At 41.2% G+C, this 24,283-nt stretch overlaps 1 long non-coding RNA gene across 6 annotated transcripts in view; it reads left to right on the top strand.

Moving 5' to 3' along the window:
* The first annotated feature begins 1,181 nt into the window (after positions 1-1,181).
* LOC143661904 (uncharacterized) overlaps positions 1,182-24,283 on the top strand; it is a 125,908-nt gene continuing 102,806 nt past the window's right edge. For 2 of the 6 annotated variants that reach the window (XR_013164946.1, XR_013164945.1), the window contains exons 1-4: positions 1,182-1,400; positions 7,016-7,273; positions 8,059-8,155; positions 11,451-12,997. This is a non-coding gene — a long non-coding RNA (uncharacterized LOC143661904). Of the gene's footprint in view, positions 1,401-7,015; positions 7,274-8,058; positions 8,156-11,450; positions 12,998-13,481; positions 14,295-15,491; positions 23,348-24,283 lie in introns of those variants that run through there. The other 4 variants (XR_013164944.1, XR_013164943.1, XR_013164947.1 and 1 more) reach the window with 4 other exon arrangements.

Raw genomic sequence — 24,283 nt, 5'->3', positions numbered from 1 at the left:
ATGGCAGAACACCTATGTAACTTTGTGAGATTGGTATCCCTAGGCTGCACCATGGCCTCCATGAGATATGGTGTTCCTAAGGCTGCACCACGGGCCTTGTGATTATGGTGGCTTTAGGGCTGCACCTACAGATTCTGTATTGCCATCTTCCAGGTTCAAGGTAGGGTCCCATGTTCTAGTCTGCCTCTGAGGCTTATTTTGGCCAATGAAATCTGAGTAGAGACTAGGCCCATACAGTCTGGAGGAAGCTCTAGGAGGCACCCCATTCCCTTCCCACTTTCTTGGTGGCCCTGCTGCTCAGGAGTTGGCCAGTCGGTCTCCTGGGTGGCTGTAATTGAACAGAGATTCCTTGCTGACTTACACTGGATGTGCATCATGAGTCAGAAACCAACTTCAGTGGTGTTAAGCCTTCTAGCCCAACCCAACTAAGACATGGATTACAATTCTCACTTGAATTCAAATGGTCTGAAAAAAAAAATGGTCTCAGAAATGAATTGCAACCCCATCAATTAAATAATCAGACACATTTCTAAACTCAATGGCAGATAAAACAACAAATTAGAGAAATTAAATCTATTATTTTATCAATTTATTTATCAAGATAAAGATAAGTTGAAGCAAATATACTTCATCTTTGGTTTTAGTTACAAATGCATACCTAGTAAATCTTAGTGTAGTACAAACTGGAAGTATTGCCATGAGTGCCTATCTAGAATTAAGACTTTGGAGTCAGAAATACCTGGATTAAGTTCTTGGACCTGCCACCTGCCATGGGGAGATCTTGGGCAAGTGACGTCACTTTGCTGAACTTTAGCTTGCTCGTCTGTAAAATGGAAATATTCTACCTTTGACATGGGGGTGTTTATGAGGATCAAATGAGTTAATATGAAAAGTCCATATCCAAGTACAGCTGAGGATCCAGGTGAGCAGTCATTGATTAGGAATTCTGTTGCCCAAATGGATTATAATATCAGCAATACTATAAGAATATTTCTATTCTTTTTGTTGCTGCAAAATTTTACAAGTTGCAAGCATACAATTTTTTATAAATATCTGGTACTCTCAAATGAAGCTACTTTATAAGATATTGTTGAAGAGTTTTTTAAAGGTTTATTATAACAGATAGACCAGCATCACAGATGAATGACTCACATGAATGCAAGATTTTGGACTGAATATCACTCAGGTGCACACACATACACAAAATCGAATTGCATGTCAAGCACCTGTGCCTCAGTTGATCATATATGGTTTCCTGGCACTTATGGGTATATTACACCATTTCTTACAGCCCCATTATCGCAAAAGGATAAAAGAATATAAGAACTTACAAGAAAAACATCACAAAGAGGAACTTCATTTGGAAAGTGCTGATCTGGTATAATCACCCCATTTTTCAGGTAAGAAAACTGAGCCTTATATGCAAACAAACTTTCTCAGGATTACATAGACCCTGTCACACAAGGAAAAACTCAGCTACCTTTTTCTCCTTTACTTTCCCAATATGCTATAAACTCTGGTGGGATTTGTGCTCTTAGATCTGTACTCTTAGGATTAGAAATCCACAGTCTGCCTTTTCCTCACCTTTTGTCAGTCATGGAAATGAGGTGGTGTTGGTGTGATTGGATGGAGGAAATGTTGCATTCTAGTAATCCAGGAGGGAAGCAGTGGATTGGGGAGACTGGATATACTTTCCAGGGGGCTGAGCTTGCCAGGGGGTCAAGTACTGGGAACACAGGCTTTGACACAGTAAAGAATAAGATTTAGATCAGACAAGATACTTCTAGTATTGTGAAGTGGGAAATGACATTTCTCTGCTCTGATATCCCTGAATCTACAATAAAGTTTTGACTTCACCAGATGTGTAGTTCCAGTGGATTATTTTTTCTTGGAAATTGGTAGAAAGCATAGTTGATATAGCAGGTATGTAAGTGGGAGAGGAGATTGATGGGATTAAGAGGAAGAGAATTTGGGAAAATTGTAAGGAAGTCTGGACTTAGGCATGTTTATAGATTGGAGTGGAGGAGTTGAGTTACATATACTTAAGTCTCTGAGGTCCTAAGGGTACACTTTTTATAATACTTTTACTTTGCACAATGATTTCATATTCTTTCACAAAGACAAATGAACAAAGTGTGAGATCCATATGGCAGGAATTTATTTCCTCATATTCCTTGGAGGTTCAGGAAGAGTAATTGATATGCACAGGAATATATAAGTGATAAGTGGTAGAGCTAGGACTAAAAGTAAATCAACAATGATATTTTATGGGTGTGATGTCCTGTACTCATCTTGGATGCTTGAATTCTCTCACTAATTGTGATGGCTAATTTGGTATGTCAATTTGGCTAGGTTATGGTGTCCAGTTGTTTGGTCTAGTAAACCCTGGCCTGATTGTTACTGTAAAGGTATTTAGTGGAGAGATTTTCATTTAAAATCAGTTGATTACATCTATGGCTGATTGCATCAATAATCAACAAAGGAGCTTGCTCTTAGTATTGAGAGAAGTCTCTCATCCAAAGAGTTAGAGGTCTTAAAAGCTAGAACTGAGGATTTCAGAAGTCGGGAAGAAAAATTTCTGCCTCTTCTTCTGCCAGCATGGGGACTTCAACTGTACATTCATCACAGTTTCAAATTTGTGGCCTTTCCTGTGAATATATATATCTTTATACACACACACACACACACACATGCACACACACTGATACTTCCCTCTCAATTCTCTATCTCTGGAGAATCCTGACTGACACAATAATAATATCAACTTTCTGCCTCCATTGGAACACAGACACACTGCATGTCCAATAGCATCTGGCCCTGCAGGCATCTTTGTAGGATGATGAGAAGATTCTGGGATTCTCTTACTGATTGTGTTTTGTAAGTTTTACCAATAGAACTTTATTTTTTAATCCATGCCATAAGACCTTATGGAATCTGACCTGAACAATGTTTTATGACAACACATGAGGGGTAAACTCTTTCAGTCCTTTTCTTAAAATATCTTAATTTCACCCCAGATCTTCAATGATAGTTGAGCTGGGTATAGCATTCTAGTTTGAAAAGTCTTTTCTCTCAGTACTTAGAAGATACTACTCCTTTTCTTTCTGGTTTCTCCTTAGTGAGTTTTTTTCCTTGTGTGACTTATTTTGTTCTAAGCTGATCCCTCAGGAATTTTTGAGTCTATGAGTAATTTTAAGTTAAATTCTAGTTTGAGATTCCCACATTATATAGGACATGTAATTTCAGGCTCCACATTACTTTGTAGAAACTTACAGGTCTGAGGTTCAGAAAAATTTATGGGAAGTATTTTTTTTCTCCCTGTGCATTGTCTTACTTAAAGAGAAGCTTTCTGTTTGTTTTTATGGACTAGTATTTTACCAGTCCTCCTTTCAAGGTCTGACTTTATGCATAGGTATCACTTTCAGGTCCCTGCCTTATATGGGTCCAGGGCCACATCTTCTGTCCTTACATGTGAATTGGAAGCCAAATACCTGGCCATACCTGGTAAAGGTGAAGTTCTGAAACTATTACATGCTACCAGGACTCGCATGGCATAACATTCAGGCATAGAGTTTCTTCTCCATTATTAACACCTCAAGATTTCCTTTAGGTGCTGTAATTTTGGGTAAGGTGTCCAGGGAAGGAATTATGGAGAAGCAATATTTGTGTAAGGATGGGTAGAAGATGAGGAAAAAGGGTTGGGGAGCATTTCAGGGAAGGGCAAATCCTTGGTAGTGGCAAGTATGGACACTGTATTCCAGGAATGTTAAGGAGGTGAGCAGTGCTGCAGAAAGCGGGTGTCAAGGTAGGTAAGATCAGGATGTTATGGGAGGTGGAAAGAAGACTGTGTAGAGCCTTGAAAGCCATCATAAGGACTTGCTTTTACCTCAAAGATAATGGAAGTGAAATGAGCAGATGTATTTTGTAATAGAAGCCCTTAGCTGCTTTGTAGGGAATTGATTAAAGGAAGACAAAGGTATAACTGAGAGAGTAGTTTTAATTTTAATACATAACAAAATAATCCAGTTGAGAGGACATGATGGGTTCAACTAGAGGGATAATAATGCAGCTGGCCAAAAGTGGTTCAATTTTAGATTTATTTAGAAGGTTGAGCTGTACAACTTATAACAGAATAAGCATGGCATATGAGACAAAAAGAAGAGTCAAGGTTTATTTCAAGGATTTTTGTTCTGATCAACTGAAAGAATTTAATGAGATGAGGAAGACTTTTGGAGCAGCATATTTAAGGGAGACATTCTAGGAGTTTGAATTTGGACCAGTTAAGTTTGAAATGCATGTTTACATCCAGATGAGGTGGTAGTTGGATATAAACATGTAAGGTTTAAGAGAGATAGTCAGGCTTAAGATTTAAACTTATTTACAGATCAAGTGTAAATCCACATGACTGGATAAAATTATCAAGGGAGTGAGTCTAGATAGAAGAGAGATGTAGAGCATGAGCCCTGAGGCATGTCATAATTTACAGTTTGTGGTAATGAGAAAGATCCAGCAAAGGGACTGAATAGTAGTGACCAGTGAGGCTGGAGGAAATCCAGGTGTTTTGTTTTGCTACACCTGCTGGAATGCAGATACCAGAAATGTGTTAGCTTTTATAAAGGGAATGTATTAAGTTACAAGTTTACAGTTCTAAGGCCATAAAAATGTCCAAATTAAGGTATATACAGAAAGATACCTTGACTCAAGAAAGGACTGATGACATTTGGGTCTTCTCTATCAACTGGAAAGGCACATGGTAATGTCTGCTAGCTTACTCTTCCAGCTTCCCTTTTCTAGCTTCCCCAGGGGGTATTTTCTTTCTACATCTCCAAAGTCTCTCTCTGTGTTGGCTCTGAAGCTTTTTCCAGAATAGTTCCCTATTAAAGGACTCCAGTAAGCAACCCCACTTTGAATGGGTGGAGATACATCTCCATGGAAACCAACTAATCAAAAGGTCCTATCCAACAATATTGAATAAGGATTAAAGAGCATGGCTTTTCTGGGGTGCATAACAGTTACAAATGTGCACACCAGGAGACTGATTTGGCCTGAAAGTCTACTCCAGTGGAAAAAGCCTTTTCCTGGCTTTATTCTGAAAGTGATGAAAAACAACTGAAGTGTTTTAACAATGAGGTCAAATAGATTCTTCCTTTTAGGAGTCTTTCTGAAAGGAAAAAAGGAAAAAAATATAGTTGTTGAAGGGAGAAGTGGAATGAATAGAGAGGTCTTTTTTTCCCTTTCATTCTTTTTTCCTGTTCTTTGTTTTTTTTTCTTTTTAATTTACTTCATCTTATTTATTTTTCTATTTTATTTTTTATGAGATTTCTTTTTGTTCTAAAGGGGCTGATAAATAACATTATATTTGATGCTGATGGGATTGCTCTAAGAGAGAGGGAAAGATTGATGACATGGGAAAGAAAGGGGATAATTGCCGAAGTAAAGTCCTTCAGTAGATGGAGGGGGGAAGAATCAAGTAAACAAGTGGAGAGTTTGGCCTCAAAAGGATGGAATCCAGTGCTCATAGACACATATACAGGGAGATGGTTTGAAGTGATGGTGGAAGTATGTAAGTATCGTGTGCTGATTTTTATAGAGGAGTGCATGGGGTGCTACAGTAACTCAGAGGAAGACATGGGGATTTATAGATGATTTAACAGAAGAGATGACATCAGAATCCAGTCTTAAAGGCTGTGTGGTAGTTTGCCATCAAAGAAGGGGAGGGACCTGCCTGAGCAGTGGTGAAAGGTGAGAAACATCATAGCACATGTGGAAATTAAGAGAAACTTGGTGTTCACAATTAACACAAAGCAAGTATGAGAGGTAGAGACAAATGGAGGGGGAGAGATAGGGACAAGGTCAGAGAGGGCTTGTATTCCAGTGTAGAGAACAATTATGCGGCCTTTATTCTGAAAGTGATGTAAATGTAGAGATCAAAAAGGCAAAAACCTCTGAAAATTGCATAGAGGACAGCCCCAAGTTAGGGGTGAGTGAGGTGGTGTAGGAGCAGTCATGAGGCTTTTGTAGGAAACCCTAAAATGGATCTAGGTTAGTAGGTAAAGGAAAACAAACACATAGGGAGGAGAAATCATTAGGATTTGGTGATTGAAAGAAAGTAGGTGATGAATGAGTAGGTAATGATGACTTTAAGATTTGAAACACAAAAGGATAGGGAAATGTTATGATCTTAAGGAGGCTGTGGTTACACCTCGGTGGAGGTGGCCCATGGGTAATTGAATATAGGCTTGGATGAGATGTTGGAGCTAGAAATGTAGATTTAGGAGACATTGGCATATGGATGTTTGTTCAACTCAGGAGAGTAGATTATATTACTCAAGCAGAGTGAAGAGAGGTACATCAAGGAACTAATTAAAGTATTCAAAAAGTAGAAGGAGGAAGAGAAGACCATGAATGATAAAGGAATAATAATAATTAGCAAAATACTAGGAGCATGAAGTATGAGCAAGTTTCAAAACAGCAGCCCAATGCAGCAGAAAGTCCAGTTAGAATTTGCCTATTCACTGTGTGGCAATGTCGTGGTCACTGGTGGCCTTGGTAAGAGCCATTCCAGTGGAGTGGTGGGAACGAAAGGGGAGATTGTAGTGGTCTGGTTAATTCATGGGAGGTGAGAAAGTGGAGACCACAGGTGAAGAGCGCTGTTTCCAGAAGCTTTCTAGAAGAACAGTAGAGTAGAAATAGAGGAGAGGTTAGGAAGGAAATGTTAGGCTGAGAGAGTGTTTACACTTTAAGGTGGAAGTTGCCTGACTCTGTTTCTAGGTTCATGGAAGACAGCCCACAGGAAATGAGGGTGTGGGGAGTAGCAGAGGCCCCAAGGAGTGCAGGTGGAGGGGCTGGCTGTGAAGAGACTACACCTCATCTTCTGCAGTAGGATGAATAAGGGACCCCAAAGTTGTCCATGTCCTAATCTCCAGAACCTGTGAAATGTACCTTACATGGCAGAAGGGACTTTGCAGATGTGATTAAGTTAAAGGACTTATGGAGATTGCTCTGGATTCTTCAGGTGGGCCTTTAAATGCAATCACAAGTATTCGCCTAAGAGGGAGGCAAAGAGAGATTTGATGACACCAGAGGAGAAGAAACTTCGGTGACAAAGGCAGAGGTTGGAGTGATTTACCTACAAGCCAAAGACTGCTGGTTGCCTCTTGGAGCTGGAAGAAGCAAGGGACATAATCTCCAGAACCTCCGAAAAGAACCAGCCCTGCTGATATCTTGCTTTTAGCCCTGCAAGACTCATTCTGGACTTGGGGCCCTCAGAACTGTAAGAAAATAAATCTGTGTTTTTAAGCACTTTTAAATTTATGATAATTTGTTAGAGCAGCCATAGGAAAGAAATGGATCTTCTGACCTGGGATGGGGGTGGGTGGGTAGATACAGGACTAGTTAATTTAGGGAGTGGGTGGGTACTTTATTTAAGTAGTGTATACCTAATGGTTCCAACTGCCTAGCTGTAGTAGGAAGCCAAGTTTGGTGTTAAGGAGTAGTCAGGCAAGGTGAAAGGAAAGGTCCAGAAAGGGAACAGGAGATGCTGCTGAACCAGCAGAAGAAACAGAATTGACCAGTGACCTTGATTCCTGGATGATGAGGCACATGACTGCACCTGTGAGGCAGGCATTGGGGTGCATTATTCCACCACAGCTCTGTGATTTCCTCCAGTTCTGCTCAGCCACCTGGTGGAGGAGCAGAGAGGGTGACTGTGAATTTCATTAGAACTGAGATTTTGCCAGGTGTGGGAATGGACTGGTGGAAATGGACTGAGGTCTGGTGACTATCCTGATTCCACTTCCTGCCTTGAGGCATGCAGGGCCTGGAGAAAGGGCAGCTTCCACCCGAAAGGGCTGTGGGGACAGGACGGGTGGGCTCTCTACCGAGCAGGTTCAGTGGAAATGTGGAGGTCAAAGGTTCTGGGGAAACAGTGGAAATGTGTGAGAGGGAGAAGAGGGTGCTCGGGGCAGTGAGGGTGGAGCCCTTGGCAGTACCAACTGTTAGTGGATGAGCAAATAGGAGAAGAAGCAGGTAAAGACTGAAGGGTTTGTACCTTGGCAGGTAAACGAATGTGAGGGTGAGTCACAGCTTACCCTAAGGCTCTGAATGGTAAACTGGAGTCAGACTTTGGAATAATTCTGGGAGAGATCTCTAATGGGTAAGTTTATGATGGTGAACCACACCCAAGGTGGGGGGAGGGAGGGCCAATGGTGATATTTAAAGTCCTGTCCAGTTGGAAGATTTTGACTGTGGCACTCCATGCCCCACTAAGGCTGCTTTCCTAGGGACCCCACGTTGACTGGAGGCCCACACTGGGCTGCAAAGAGCTCAGGGTTGAGTTTCTTCCTCTGGGATTCCATGGCCATATAGTTTCCTCTTGAACAACTACAAGCCCACATGGTTCCAGGCTGTTCTATAGCTCCACATTTTGCACGTTCCTTTTACTCAGGCTGGTGTCGACCTTCTCTACATTGTCTCCTGGTGAATTCATCCTTCAAAACCCAGCTTCACTGCTACCTCCTCCAGGAGGGCTTCCATGTTGTTCACCCCTAGCTTCCCTGAACCTTCAGAGAGGTGCTCACCCTCTCCCTTGCTAAACTTGTACTTCTCAATACTCATACTATTATACATAATTGCAGTACAGTCTCATGTACATTTTTGTTCTATCACACTAGACCCAAAGTTCTTCTTGTCTTAGTTCTCTCTGTACTCTCAGTAACAAGGAGAGAAGACCCACAAACAAATCAAAATCGGCACTGAGGGGTGCATGAATGCAGGGGTTGCTCCCATCAGAGTTGTTGTGGGGAGAGGGGCCAACGGCATGGAGAACCCCAAGGCTATTTGACCCCTTCTTGTTGCAGCTACTGCCCTTCTCCAAAAGCAATTATCTAAGAACTCAGTGTCCAGAGCAAAAAACACAAAAAGCAAAAACATGGTGCAGTCTTGTTCTACTAAAAGCCACCCTGTCTGAAGACTAGGAAATACCAATTTTTTATTAGAATCACCTCAGTGCCCTCTCCCCCCCCAGGCCAATCCCTGTTGACTGGCACCCCCAATAGAGGATTATGTACACCCTCCCTCAGATCACTTTGCCTTCCTAGATCCTGCCACCTGTTTTTTCAAAGCATGAAAGAGCTAAAGTTTGGAGAGAGGTCTAAACTCCCTCTGAACCTCATGTCAAATCACATAGTTGCAGAAAACCCAGATGCTGTTTGAAATTAAAGTTAAGATCCTGTGGAAAAGAAATGACATGAACAGCTGAAAACCCCACCCCCACCATCCTCAACTCCCTTCCCCCAGTTTTTTATAGTTATATTTTTTTGGCCCCTTTTCAGAATAAAATTTGTTCACTGGGGATACGAAACCTGAGCCTTGCACAAGTGCACACACCACAGTAAGGCATTGATTTGGTCTGTCCCCAGATAGCAGCTGCTGGTGGGGAGGGAGGCACAGGGGCACTTGAAGAGATCTCTGGGAGTCCTCAGGAGGATTGGGCTGGAGGGTTCTTGGGGGCTGCCCCCTCCTGTTTTGCACAATCTATCTTTAGAGAATTGCAAGTTCATTTCTCAGAAGGGCTCCAGAGCTGAGACAACTTCTAAATGGACAAACCACTTCCTGCAATCATTAAGTGAATTGGGGCTGGGAGGGGGATGACCATTGGAGGGGGGCTCCATTCAGACTTGTCCACCCTCCTGTCTTTCCACAGCCCACTTCTGGCTCTGGACCAAAAGAGACAGAGCAAAGTGGAAGGCCTGGAAGCATGAGCAGGAGGTCACAGGCCAGGAGTGCAGCCCTGCTCCCAGGCCTGGCCACTCTGAGGGCTTGGGGAGAGGGTCCAAGTTGGCCTGGACCTCCCCTCCTTTGGCCACTGAGCAGAGGCATGGGCCAATCCTTCCCACTTCTATGCCCCCTTTCTCAGGGCTCAAGGGGCTGTTTCAGCAAGGAATGGTTTGAAGCCATGGAATATCCAAAGCTGAAGCTCCCAAAGGATCCTTCAAAACAGCTTGACACAGTGGAGAAAGAAAAACTTTAAGCACAAGTAGCCCTGGGTTTGAATCTTGTCTCCACCACTTAGCATCCATGTGGCCTTGGGAAGTGTCAACATCACTGCACTCCAATACATAGCAATTAACAACAGTAACCACCTCGGAGAAGTGTCATGAGGTTTGCATGGGAAAGTCTATGTATGATTCTAGTTACATTCCTGGGCATCTGCAATATGTTCAATTCTTATGTTAATATGAATAATAACAAAAGCTACTCTGGGGAGTTTGGTAAGTTGGTGATCTTTGGTAAGTTTCAGGCCTTGTGCCAAGTGCTAAATGTGGATGTTTTCATGTGATCACCCCAATGATTCTATGAGGTTTGGGAATATTTTTCCAACATATTCAGCCTGACCAAGACTTAAGTTGGAAAGTAGTATTTTCTTGATTGGATTCCAGCTCTGATGACAAAACCTGGACCTCTCCTTCTCTTCTGTGTTGCTTCTCATCGCGCCTTTCTGGATTCTCCTTTCTCAGGTGTCTGTGGCTTCAGGGACACCCGGAGCCCCCAGCTTTGTGCCACACTCTTCTTCCTTCCCTGCCCCTCTCACTTTCATCAAAGGTGCCATCTGGCCCCATCCCACACCTGCCAAAGTCTGAGGTCAGCAAGAGGGCTGTGGTGGGGACAGAGGAGATAAGTCCATGCTGGGGTCTGGGCTTAGAGCTACCAAACTTAGAAAGAAAACAGAAATACAAGATACCTTGTTACATTTGAATTTAGATAAATAGCAAATTCAGTTTTTTAGTAGAAGTATGTCCTAAATATTACATGGGACAGATTTATGCAAAAAAAAAGATTTGTTGTTTACTTGAAATTCAAATTTAACTGCATGATCTAACTTTAATTGCAGCTCTCTCTGGGAAAAGGTATTTGGTGGTGGAAGCAGCATTGCCCTTGTGTCAAAGGTCTGCTATCCACTTGGAGTCTGGGTACCAGCTGTCCAATCTTAGGAGAAGCAACTCCCCTTTGCAAGCCTCAATGTCTTCATTTTTAAATGGGACATAAGAAATCCTACTCTGTATTAACATTTCATGCAGTATTTAGTGACTCAATCATCTACCTTTGGTTATTATAATCATAGCCAATTATCTTAGTAGGTATAGATCAAGTGCCTTGTGCTGTGTAGTGGAGACAGAAGGGTTCCTAAGACATGATCCCCACCTTCAGGGCAGTCGCAGTCTGGTGCAGGGGACTGTAGAAAGACAAACAGTTGCAAATGAGCTGCTCCATGTAATGACTGAGGGCCCATTCAGAGCCGGAGGAGGCACAGGAGATTTGCCACGAGTGGGTCAGGGAAGGCTTCCCAAAGAGTGGTGCTTAAGCTGAGCCCTTCCCAGCTGGTTAGCATTCTGTGCTTGCACATGTGCTACTCATTTATGCTTCTAAGTATCATTATTGCCATTTTACAGATGAGAAAATTGAGGCTCAGAGAGGCCAAGGAACTTGCCCAATTCACATAGCTTGTGAATGAAGGAGAAAGAACCAGCACCCTCGACACCTAATGACATGCAGGACTAGTGAAATCACTAAACTTCATCCAGCCTGAAAACTGGAGCCATGGGGAAACTGGAGAATTGGGGGCCTTGAAAACTGAAATGCAAGTGGAGAAGACAGCTGTGTTTTGTCTTTGCAGCCAGAGCAGTATTTCTGAGCCAGCCTTAGAAGCTCAGCATTCCACAGTCCCCTTTCTCCAGTGTGGCAAGGTGGAGGCCAGAGCAGGTGGCCTTTATTGTGTAATGAAAGGTTATCTGATCACATTGGTTATTTGATCACAAGGCTTTCTGATGTTTCACTTTCTGCTGCAACCTTGGAAATGCAGAGAATAAATCCAATTTCAACCCTGACCTTTTCTGTGAACCAAACGCTGATGGAAGAAGGAGCTAGGATTGCTCCTCAAAGACAATTCTCTCTGAAATTAAAAGTAAGGGCTGTCAGCTGAGGTGTGAAAGGGGGGATAATACCCAAAGAGCTGCCAGGATTTCCAAAGACAGATGCCTGACTTCCATCTCACATCGAGGGGCCTGTTGATGTAATGGGAGTTGCTTTTTTTTGGTCTCATTTTCATGTTCCCTTTTTTGAAAACACACATATGTGTTACAGATATAAACACATACCCATTAATATTTGAACCACCCACACCCACTTTGGGAAAATATATTTATATTTTATTTAGGAACATGGAACAGATCCCATGTATTATGCAAATAACTGTTTAATAGACTTTTGCAAGTGAATCAACAAAGCAGTAGTTCACTCATTCATTGATTCATAGATTAGTTTTTCCAACAACTGTGCAATGAGCACCTCTTACATATCTGACTCTATGCTAAGTGCTGGTGGTTGAGGGTTAGAGAAGAGTGGAGTTCAAACAACCTGAGCCTTTATCTGTGTACTTAACCACATGTTTGCGTACCTCCAGGTGCACAGGTTTTAACACAGATGAAATCATTTTGCCTCTCATTAATATATCACAGAGCGTTTTCTTTGAACATGCATAAAGACCCACCTCATTCTTTTGAACTGTTTCCTGGCAATTACCAGTAGGGATGTGTCATGATTTATTTGGCCATTCCTCTATTGATAAATATTTGTCATTTCTTTTTTTCTCTTATCAAAAAATGTCCACATATGTGGTTCCTCGTGCAAACACACGTAGCTGTGTTTCTCACATACTCACTGAGCCTGACGGTCTTGCTTCTGCTCACAAACTCCAGGGACAGGTAGTGACTGGTCCTGAAGCAGCACCTGTCCTCCCCATTTGGAAATTTCTAGAGTGCCCAGGAGCCTTGAACTCTGTAGTCCTGGATCTTTGCTCAGGGTGGACCAGGTCCAAGAAATGTTCTCTTTGGAGCTGACAGTTATTTCCATTCCGGTGGCTCTCACTGAGGGAAGGAGACAACAGTGGCTTCCTGGGAAACCGAGCTCGCTCTGGACTGGGTCAGTCCCAATAGGACAAGTAAGTTCCTTTGGATTTTTCTGCCCAAGTGAGTAACTGGGGATGGTTTCCCTGCCAGCTGTCCATCTCATCTGGCTTCAGGCCCACCCCTCCCCTGGACTTTGTCTCCAGCAGTGCGGTGTCTCCCCTGCCCTGTTAGGCATGAATGTCAGAAAGGCCACCCCTCCCAGCCACTGAGCTTTTAAGATGGAGATGCTGAGGCTGTCTGAGGAGGGTCTTCCTACATTTGGATAAGCAACTTCACCCACCTATGGGCCTGTTTTGAATTGTATTTCAGAGGATGCTATGGCTGCTACTCTGTTTTGCTCTTGAAGTCATTGAAAGGAAGATGTCACTCAGGAGATAGTGAGCATGCACTCTCATTGCAAACGGAAGTGCTGGCTGAAGGGTCAGCTGCAGACTGCACTTAACACAGGGTGCCCTGGAAGCAGACGCATTTAAGAGATGATTGTGGTAACATACAACATATCTGTTCCCATTTTAGCTCCTTTGATGGAATTTTCAGTGGTCTCCATTACATTCACAGCATCATTACCATCCTCACGAGGAATTATGAAGACTTTTCATGCCCCAAACAGCAACTCTTCCCATGAAGCGATATCTCCCCATTCCTTTCCACCCCACTCCCTCCTGGCCCCTGCCAACCTCCATTCTACTTTTGTTCTCTATTAATTTGCTTATTTTAGACATTTTATATGAATGGCATCATGTGCTCTTTGTACTTTTGTGTCTAGATTTTTTTCAATCAACATAATGCTGCTAAAGTTCTGATTTTAAACACTCTTAAGGCTGAATGTGTGATGGGCCAGTGAGGACAATTCCAGCTCTGGGAAGAAGGGGGCACTCTCGCACTTTCTCTGGATTGTCTTAGGTGTAGGGAGGGGATAAATTCTTGTCGCCAGTTAGGTGTTTCTGTGGTGGTGGTGGCGTTGGCGGCAGTGGTTTATGTCATGCCCCGTCTCTGGGATTGGCTATTTCATGACTCCCCAAAATGCAAAGGGTCCCACCCTGGGCTGATTTTTCCAACGGTTTTCCAGGAGGGCTAGGAGCTGAGCACAAGGCCCACGTGGCGTCTGAAGAGCCCAGCAGTGGTGGCCCCAGGTGGTGCAAACAACTCCCTGGGCCCCGCTACCACCCACTTCGGCACCATGTCTCGCTGCTGGCAGAGGAGGTGGCGGCACCCTGCCTCCTGCCAGGAAGGGAAGGGCTCATGTGGGCCCTGGGTTCCAGGAGATCAACTGTAGGGCCCCAGTTGGCATGGGAATGAGAGCAAGTCCTGTGACAGCGCTGGGCGGTGTGGATGGGCAGTGTGGATGGGCAGTTTCGGGAAACCATGGCGGAGGGAGCGGGTGCATTGAGCACCCTCTCCTAGCTCCTCGTGGTTAGCCAAAGCCCTGCAGACAGAAGGAAAACTGGGTGAAGCACATCTGGGTTTTCCCAGAAGCACAGCCGGGCCCCTCTCTTATGCTGCGGGAAGGTTCCGGGCAAGGGAAGGGACACAATGCTGTACCCTTCTTGGCCCCTTTGTTGCCATTTAAAAAAAAAATTCAGGCTTATTAAAAAAATTGATTGAATAGTACAAGGAATTCTGGTATATGCTTCCCCTAGGGTCCCCAAGTGCTAGTCATTTACCACATTTGCTTAATTTCCCTCTTTCTTTCTCTCCACATACATATTCTTCCCGAATTATTTGAGAGCAAGTTTCAGAAATGATTCATCTTTACCCCTAAAACGTTTTGTGCATTTTCTAAAAATAAAGACATTCTCTTACATAACCGCAGTATAATTATCAAACTAGAAAGTGAACATTTACACAAAACTATTATCTAATCTATAGAACTAACTCAGATTTCACCAATAATCCCAATAATATACCCTATGGCAATAAGAAGCCCTGGATGATGCGATGGACTTGTCTGTGTCTCCCTAGCCTCCTTCAGTCTGGAATAGCCCTTCAGTTTTTCTGTCTTTCACAACATTGGCAGTTTAGAAAAGTACAGGTCAGATATTTGGTAGAAAGCTCCTCAGTCTGAGATTCTCTAATGTCTCCTCATAATTAGATTTGCTTTATGCCTTTGGCATGAAGACCAAGGAGGGATGCTGAGCTCTTTTCCACGCAGCCAATCCACAGGTGTGCCATGTGGGTTTGTCCCGTTACAGGTGATGTGGACTTTAAAGTATTTTGCCAGAAGATGTTTTATCATGAAACATTCTGTTACTCTTCACACTTTAATCACTAGTTTTATCACATGTTGATTAGTCTTCCCCAAATTAATTATTACAATGGTTGCTACATGGTGGTTTTCTGCCTCCGTCACTCCTCCATGTCTTAGCTTTCTCCTCTAAGGACAAGCTTGCCTTCCTCCCATGTTCATTTAGTGAAGAGCCAGCCCCACCGTGGGTCAGACCCTCTGAGCACACGCAAGCTGAGATGAGCATGCACTGCAGGGGAGCTTTGCAGCTAACACCCCTTGTCCTCATTTGTTCCTGTAAGCCAGCCTGTGGGGAAGCTAGTGGAGTCCTTCTACACAGACAAGGAAACTGAGGCTCCAGAGAGGCCCCTCGATGACCACATGTCACATTATTGGGATTTGTGATCGGCGTCTCATGGGGGCAGAGCAGGTATGTCATGGTTTGGTCTTCTAAACACCTGGCACAGTAGAGGCTCAAGGCTGGTTTGTTACATGAATGAATGAATGAATGATTGACTAGGAAAGCTTTCTGATTTCTCAAATCCCTCCCTTCCCTTCTTATTGATTCATGGAATGCTTTTCTTCCTCTGCTATAGTAAAACCTAATGTGGGAATTTCCACGGGGAAAAGGCACTATGCTATTATGTGGTAAAGTCTAGAGCTTTGTGAGAATGGGCAAGGAACAGAACATGGGTCTTTGTGGGTCCCAAAGGCAGAATGGAGTTAAAAGGGCACAGAGAGTGGTCCTCTGGCCGGGCCACATGTCTGGTGAGGGAGAGCGGCAGGCAGACCCATCATTTGACCCCAGTCCAAGGGCCCAGGGCCATTAAGCTGGGTTTCCCCCAGCCTCCAGTGGAGCTCATCAGGAGTCTGGTGTTTTATGGTTTCCACCTGAACACAGGTGAAGCTGGGGGCCCCTAACTCTGTTTGCTTGTTTAAACCTTTAGCCCCAAATGCAGTTCAATGTGGGATGCTGAGTGAACCAGAAAAAAAGCCAAATTAAAAATAATTCTACAACATAACAAAGAACCTGACCCCAGTGGCTTGGCCACCAGATTGCATTAGAGGGAAGGACTGGCCTAGGTGAATTTGATTCCTGGGAGTTTTTTTATATTTAGGCCCATGCTTTTCCAGGGGTGGCTGGAATGTAACAGGTTTCTGTTTTCTGACAGAGCAGTATTTCCTCTTTTATTCTAGGCCTCAGTTTGCTATATTGTATACAGAGGGTTTTAGAGCAGATGAGGCATTGATGACTTTAGAACTATAGTGAGTGAAATAGGACAGAAGTAAGTACTGGCAAGTGTGGGAGTGGGGTGGGCTGGAGACAGGCTGCCTGACCCATGGGGATGGCCGTGACTCAGGCCCAGCCTGTAACCATGTGGAGTTCAGGTTTGGTAGTTGCCAGATAGCCGTCTGATTAAAGAAAACCAGCCAGTACAATTTTTAGCATGAAATATCCTGGTTTGCTAATGTTTTAAAAACTGTACAGTGCAAATAAAACATAGCTGCCAGTTGGAGTTGAACCTGTGGGCCACGGGTTGACATCAGAACTGAACAATCTCTATTCTGGCTGATCTCCATGTAGCATCTCCAAACTCACCTTCTTATTCTTGTCTGCTGGATTTCTGGGGTGGGAGGAGCACAGTACTCACCATGGTTCTGTATTCCCCTGGCTTCATGTCCTTAGAACAAGAAACGATAGTTCTTTCTATAAAGAGGCTAATAGCTCTACTCAGAATGATTTGAGAACCATAACTGAGCTCCCCTAATCTACCACAACCCTGAAATAATAATGTGTTTACTGTGTCAATATTTTAAAATGTACTACATTCCCTAAAGCATCATGGGTGATGAGGTGCAGAGGATTGGAGCAAGTGTTAGTGATAGGGGGCCCCTGAATTGCCATTTAGCATTGCTATATTCTAAGGGTGTAGTTTGCACCCCAGTTAGGGGTCTTAGGACTCTGTATCTTTGATTACAAGGAAGTTTGGGTAGAGGAGAGGGATATGACTCAAAGTAAAACCACTCTTTCTGCAAGCAATAAACTCAAAATTGTATTCTCAGCTCTTGATGGGTCAGTTGAATGATTAAACCATGTGGTTAAACATATAGGTTGTCAACAGGGCTAATTGAGTGGCATGGGTGTGGAGCTATCTAACTTAAACTTGAATATTTGAAGGGGCATCATATTTGAAGGTTGTCAATCATATTTGAAGGACCTAACTGTTTTGCTCTCACCCCAGAGTCAGCACCAGGGTGAATTATGCCACGAAACTCTCAGAATAGCAAAGTCTCCCATTTATCTAAGTCCTTAGGTGGCCTGCAAAGTCCTATCTGACCCGGTCTCCTGGTATCCATCTGGTCTCATCACCAGCCCTCCTGTCCCTTGCTGGCTTGGCCCCACCCACCCCGACCACCCTGGCCCCACTGCCACCTGAGACCTTTGCATGGGCTGCTCCTTTGCCTTCCTCCTATAGTCACACAAGCAACACCCTTGTTTCCTTAAAGCCTCTGTTCATATGTCTTTCTTCCAGGAAGCCTGGCCTGTACCCTGTTTAATGCTACAGCCCACCTGCTCACCTAACTACTGCCCATCACGCTGACCTTGCTGTTTTTATTGTTCTCACATCTCCTAACCTCTATATGATTTACTTATTTATTACTGTTCACTCTCTGTTTCACTTGACTAGCATGAGTCTGCTTGGTTAGAACTCTTTGTTCTGTTCATGGATGCATTCCAAGTACTGAGGATGGTGGGTACACACACTGAAGGAATGAAGGGGTTCAGTTTTCTTGTTCTCCTGTATCACTGGGGTGTTGTGATGGGGCAGAAACACCACAACACAACCAGGAGACTCCTGCCTGCTTCTCAGAGGTGGGCAATTCTCAGGAGCCAGCAACCCATTCACCTTTTGATGAGAAAGTGCTCTGAAGGAAGGAGGCTATGTAACACTGAAGCTTTTCCTAATCAGTTGTACCCTAAGAGGATGAGGAAACCTGACTGGTCAGAAGAGTGTCTCCCACCTCCATTTCCCAGCTTCCTGTTCTAGGAATCATTAGCCATAGCAGTCAGAGAGAAACCAGTGGAAAAAACAAGCTTCCTCCAATCTCCCTCTGCACCTTGAGCATTGAGGTTTATGAAGATTATGATAAAGCTTATCCAAGCAAAGCATGACCACTGCCATGCCATGGCTCCTTCCTGGGGCTGGTGGTGATGCAAGGTCCTGTGCTGAAAGGAGGGCACTTGGGTATCTGCAGAGGGGGACCTCAAAGAAAACACATCTCAAAAAAATATGAGGTGCTCTGCAAGATCCAGCCTGGCAGCTTCCTGAAAAGGAACCACATTTGTTGGTTTCCCATTCCTTAACCCTCCTTCTCCTTTCCAGCTCTCTTCCTCTACCCTCCTCCACCCCTACTCAATAAAGTGATTGTCTTGTTTCCAGACCAGTTTCTGCTGCAAGGAGATAGTTTGGGGGCCAGGATCTGAGGGCAGGCATACCTTTGGAATGTGTCCCCACTTAGGTTCCGGTGGGCCACGTCTGCCTGAGATGTGAAACTGTTGTGCTTAGGGCTGTCCTCTGGGGGAGAGATTGTGGCAGGATTTCAAATGAAAGGGAAATTGGTGCTTGTGATGTGGCTTAGGTGCACACAACAGCTAAAGCTTCTAGAGGCCTGCCGGTTGTTGAAAATGCAGCACATGCTCAGGAACTGAGCAATTTGCAACAAAGGGGTCATCAGATAATGAGCAGAAAAGTTGAATTTATGTCTTAATTGTGTCCTGAGTTCAACCAGGAGAGTTGAATTTGTAGGTTCCAGGCATGTAATTGAAGGAAAAGCAGTTTTGCAACATCTGAAACTTTCTATGCATTGTTCTAAATTCTCTAGTTATTTCTTTTACTGGTTACAGTCCTTTTCTTACAGCTTAGATTTTGTTTTTTTTTTTTTTTTGTGCCTTACTCTCCATGTTATAATATTTTAAATATACATGGAATTTGCGGTATTAAATTTCCATTCCTTTTTAAAAAGTTGCTATTTTTTAAAACCTGTCTCCTGATCAGTAGCACAAGACCCTTTCAAGGATTCAGTGCAGCCAAATCTTTTGGAGAAGCAATATTAAAAAAGGGGTAAAACATTAAATTGTCCCAGAGACTAGAGAGAACATGTAGTAAGGCTTTGAAATGCTGCAGCTGTTCATTTATAAGTTATCCCCTAATTGAGCAAACCTTTTGAAAAACATCAGAAAAGTGCATGTGATAAGTGTATCGCTCAAAGAACTCTTAAAATTAAGCCCTCCCTGTTTCCCAGCACCTAAACAGAAGCTCCAGGGTGCTGCTTTCCTATCACCACACCCCCACAGAGAACATTACCCTGATTTCTAACACTACCAAATAGCGTAGTCTGTTTTTGAACCTATATAATTAGAATCATACAGTGCTCACTCTTTTGTGTCTGGCTTCTTGGACTCAGCAACATGTTTCTGAGGTTTAGCCACATGCTTGTATGAGCCAATAGTTTGTCCATCCTCCTTACAGTATATTTTTTCATTGCATGCATATACAACATTTTATTTTAGGTGCTTTCCCATTTTTGACCATTGCAAATAGTCCTTTCTGAGACATTCTTGTCTACATCCATTAGGACTCTTATGTATGCATTCTTGTAGGGTGCATACTTGGGAGGGAAATTCTTGCATCAGAGAGTATACATGTGCCCAGCTTTGGTAGGTACTGCTGCCTGGTTTTCATTAGTCCCTCCCATAGAGGAGGATTGTTCCAGTGACTCCACATCCTCATTAAGGCTATGTGGTGTCAGTGGTAGTTTTTATTTTAGCCGTTCTGGTGGTAGTGTTACTGCCCTGTAGCTTAAATTTACCTAATCCTAATGACTAACAATTTTGAGCACCTTTTGATATGTTTAACAGTCACTTGGATATCCTTTTTTGGTGACATGCCTGGTTAATATTTCACCCATTTCCCCCCCACCCCATGGCTTGTCTTTTTCTTGTTTACTGGGGGAGTTCTTTATATAATCTGCAGTTGAATCTTTTGTCTAGCACATGAATTGCAAATATCTTTTCCCATGCTGTGCTTGCCCCATAACACTCTTAATGGTTCTTTTGATGAAAAGATTTTCATTGATCAATCTTTTTCCATGTGGTTAGTTCTTTGTGTGTGTGTCTTGTTTAAGACATTACTCAAGGCTCCATTCTTCTATGGTATATTTTAGAAGGCTCATTATTTTACCATTTGAATTTAGGGCAATAGTCCATCTGGAATTGATTTTTGTGTCTATTGTAAATAAGGAGTCAGGAATTATCATGGCACCATTTATTAAAAAGGCATTTTTTCCTCCACTGAACTGCTGTGTCACCTTTGTTAATAATCAAGTGACTGCATGTGTGCAGTCTGTTTCTGTATGCTATTTTCTGTTTCATTCATCTATTAGTTTATCTTCACACTGCCTTAATTAGCTGTAGCTCTATAATTAATCTTGGTAACTGGTAATGAAAGTCCTCTAACTGTTCCTCTTCACGATTGCCTTTTTTCCTCATGGTCTCTGTATGTGCTATAAAGTTTTGAATCAGCTGGTTTATATTCATGGAAAAAATCTTCTGAGGTTTTGATGGGAATTGCATGGAATGTAGAAGTCACTTTAGGAAGAGCTGGTAATTATGTATTGAGTATTCTGACTCATTAAGCATGTTCTATCCTTCTGTTTATTTAAGCCTTTAAAAATTTCTCTGAACAATATTTTGTAGTTTTCATTTTAGAAATCTTTCATATTTTGATATTATTATTATTATTTTAGTTTTAGTTCTAGGTGGATGATGTTTTAAAATAGATTATAGAGTCTTGTGGATTTTCAATAACTGCAATGCATTGTCAATGAAAAAAATCATATTTTAATTTTTATTTCTTATAAGTTTATGACATCCATTTCATTTTCTTGTTTTATTACACTGGCTAGCACTTCCAGTACACTGTTAAATGATTCCAGTACAATGATTCTGGCACAATGTAAGTAGAAAAATCAACAGTGGATATCTCTGTCTCATTTTTTTATCTCAGGGGGATGTCTTTCAACATTTCATCATTATATGTTTACTTTAGGTTTTTTATAGGTACTCTGTCAGATTAAGGAAGAGTTTTTTATTCCTTGTTTGCTAAGGGTTTTCATTATGTGCCCCCCTGCATTTATGGAAATGATCACATAACTTTTCTCTGTTATTTTGTCAAGTTGGTGAATAATATTGGTAACATTTCTGGAATAAGTACATTTGGTTGTGATATATTCTACTTTTAAAAATACTTTTCATTTGTTTCTGGATTTGATATACCATAAGTTTGCTTAGGTTTTTTCATTTGTGTTTTTGAGATATATTTATCCTTATATTATTTTATTTTTAATACCCTTGTTAAGCTTGAGTGTCAAATTATGCCAGCCTTATAAAATAAATTGGGAGTTTTTCTATTTTCTGGAAGAGTTTGTAATCTTAGCATTACTCCCTCAAGTGTCTGAAAGAGAATTTAGGAGAAATGAAGTCATCTGGGTCTTCATACTTCCTTGTGGGAAAGATTTTATTTTAATTACAAGTTCAATTTCTTTAATAAATATAGTATTTTTCAGGTTTTTAATTTCATCTTGTGTCTGTTTTGGTAATTTGTTTCATTTTGTCTAAATTGTCAACTGTATTATCAAAAATTGACCTAATATTTAATATTTTATTTTATTTTTTCCTCTATTATTTTTAATCCATATTTTATACTCATCTGTCAATATTATAGATAAAAGGAGCATCAGGCACAAGGTGTTCCCAATCACATAGTCACATTGCAAAAGCTATGTCATTGTACAATCATCTTTAAGAAACATGGCTACTGGAACACAGCTCTACAGTTTCAGGCACTTCCTTCCAGCCTCTCTAACACACCTTAAGCCAAAAAGGAGATCTCTATAAAATTCGTAAGAATAACCTCCGGGATAACCTCTTGACTGTTTGAAAGCTCTCAGCCACTGGACTTTATTTTGTCTCATTTCTCTCTTCCCCCTTTCAGTCAGGAAGGTTTTCTCAATTCCTTGATGCTGAGTCCCAGCTCATTCTAGGATTTCTGTCTCATGTTGCCAGCGAGGTTTATACCCCTGGGAGTCATGTCCCATGTAGAGAAGGGGAGGTTAATCATATTTTAATATCTTTAGATATGACGTATATATATTTTTTCCTTATATTGATAAAGTGTGGTTCTCTCTCTCTCTCTCCTTGTTGATTTTGCTATGGATTCATCAGTTTATTACTCTTTTGAAAAAATCTTTGAATTAATTCATTTTCCTAGTCTATGATTTTCATTTCATAAATTTCTACTCTCTTAATTATTTCCTTTTTTTCTGATTTCTTTAGGTTTAGCTTATCATTCTTTTTCAAATGTAAACATCTTGAGATGAATAGATTGCTGTTTTTTTTCAATTTTTCTCCTTTCTAATATGTACACAGCTTTAACTGAATCTTACAAGTTTTAAAATGTCATATTTTCAATACAAGTTGAACATACTTTCTAATTTCCACTTGATTTATTATTAACTCATGTTAATTAACAACATATTGCTTAATTTTCAAACATTTGAGGATTTTCTGGTTACTTCTTTTTATTGATATTTTGTTTATATCCTGTGTCATCATAAAACATATTCCAAGTGATTTAAATCTTTAGAAATGTGTTAAAGCATGTTTTATGGAACAGTATATAGTCAATTTTGGCAAATATTCCATGAGTCCTTGCAAAAAATATGTAGTCTGCTATTGTACATGCACTGTTCTATAAATTTCAATTAGGGATTGAGGTCTTCTGGCTTTTACATCCTTTCTGCATTTTTGCCTTTTTTTTTTTAACACCAACTTAAGGTAAATGAGAGTTAAAATCTTCTACTATGGTTGCAGTTTTGTCTATTTCTCCTCACAGTTCTATCAATTTTTGCTTTATATGTTCTGAAGCTATGCTATTAGGTAAATAAATACTTAGAATTACTCTATCTTCCTGGTGGATTTACATTTTATTACTACAAAATATCCCTCTTTGTCTCCAAAACCATTTTTCCTTAAAGAAGACTTATTCTAATATTACTATAGCTACAACATCTATCTTTTAGTTAATTTTCCATTTAGATCCCCACATCCTTTTAATTTTATCTGTTTTGTATCCTGATATTTAGGTATATTTCTTGTAAGGAACATATTGATTATTTTAAATCCAGTATATATTGTCCTATAATTGGATTATTTGGTCCTTACATTTAATGCACTCAGTGTATATATGGGTTTGTATTTACCAAATTTCTATTTTTTTCCATATCATCTACCACTTTTATATAGTTTTTACTACCTTTCTTCCCTTCTTTTGGATTAATAATGATATTTTTATTTTTCATTTTCCTGCTCTTCAATTTTGTAAATTCTTTATCATTCTTTTGCTGATAATCCTAAGAGATGAGAACAAGAATCCTTCATTTGTTAGAATACAGTATATATTAGGATTTCTTACTACTTTCCAGACAATGCTTAGATTTAGAGTACTTTAATTCCATTTATAATCACCAACTTTTGTACTATTGTTGCCAGACATTTTAATTATACATATATTTGAAATCCCACATGAAATATCATTATTGTTTTGTACAGACAATATTCATGCATATTTACTCACATATTTATCATTCCCATCACTCATCATTCCTTTCTGAATTTTCATGCTTTTTTTTGGAATCCTTTTTCTTCTGTTGAAGAAACTCACTTTGTTTTTTGTTTTTATAGTTTTGCTGCCAATAATTCTGTGTTGTTTAATCAAGAAGTGTCTTTATCCTGACTTAAATTTTGAAGGATATGGTTTTCTACATTAAGATACTAGGTCAGTGATTATTTTCTTTTAACATTTTCAAGATAACTAATTTTCATCTGGCTTCTGTTATTTATATCAAGAAGTAAGCTGTCAATCTTATTCTTGATGCTCTTAATGCCTTAGACCTATTTTCCTCTGGATGCTTCAAAATTTTCCCCCACTCCAGTTTTTAGAGTTGCAATTTTTCTATGATATTTCCATATCTC

The sequence above is a fragment of the Tamandua tetradactyla genome, chromosome 18, assembly GCF_023851605.1.
Source record: "Tamandua tetradactyla isolate mTamTet1 chromosome 18, mTamTet1.pri, whole genome shotgun sequence".
Taxonomy (NCBI): Eukaryota; Metazoa; Chordata; class Mammalia; order Pilosa; family Myrmecophagidae; genus Tamandua; species Tamandua tetradactyla.
The sequence above is the reverse complement of the archived record's forward strand: the minus strand, read 5'-3'. Positions and strand labels throughout refer to the sequence as shown.